Source organism: Leptonychotes weddellii, chromosome X (assembly GCF_054177405.1).
Source record: "Leptonychotes weddellii isolate Sample4059 chromosome X, ASM5417740v2, whole genome shotgun sequence".
NCBI lineage: Eukaryota > Metazoa > Chordata > Mammalia > Carnivora > Phocidae > Leptonychotes > Leptonychotes weddellii.
In genome coordinates this window covers 77253435-77254237 of record NC_138385.1, presented here as the reverse complement: position 1 = coordinate 77254237, position 803 = coordinate 77253435, and positions in this window count along the sequence as shown.

Below are 803 nucleotides of genomic sequence, written 5' to 3'. Positions count from 1 at the left end.
GTCCAGAGGCACAGGCTCACTAAAAGACTGACCCAATCATAGGATTATAGAATGCTTTCCCTTTCCCCACACCTCACCACCACATTACTAAAGGCCTATTTACAGCAGTTCCTTTTACCTGGTACATCACATCTGGCTATTAAAAGCAAAAACCCACACCTTACAAGGCACACCAAAAGGCAATACAAACAATTCAAAGCTGGTTTGGAATTAGAATCTTGCAGATTGCTCTAATCTAATGGCTTCCTTTAGGAACACAAGACGTAACATCTTTCTCCTTCACTTTCCCAGTTAGGCACAGGGATATTTTCCAGACAGATCTGTTTCCTTTAACCTGAATAGATCTTTTTGTTTTCCATTTTCATTTTACCTTCTCTATAGTACAAAGCCTTGTACTTCAAAATTACAAGAAAAGTAGGTGGCCAAATAACTAACATCACTTGCCTTGCATCTCATTTGTCAGCTAAGAGAGCTATGCACGGCCGCAAGTAAGGAGATACCACTCTGAAAGTTTCCTTTATGAGAATAGTTCTTTAGAAGGATAATCTTCTACCGTTCCTATATTATATCACACATAAAAAGTGATAATAATATTTGTGACATTCTGGGACAAGTAGGAGGAGAGTGCCACGGCCAGCAATTGGCTTGGGGCGTTGAGCTCCTTTAGGCTGCACCGGGCTGTCCTGAAGGCTGTAGGGAATGATACACTGGCACACCTATAACCCATTTGTGGAAGCTGCAATCAGAAGGATGGGCACTATTTTAGCATAAAATACAGGATCTTGCTATAGCAATCCCTGTGG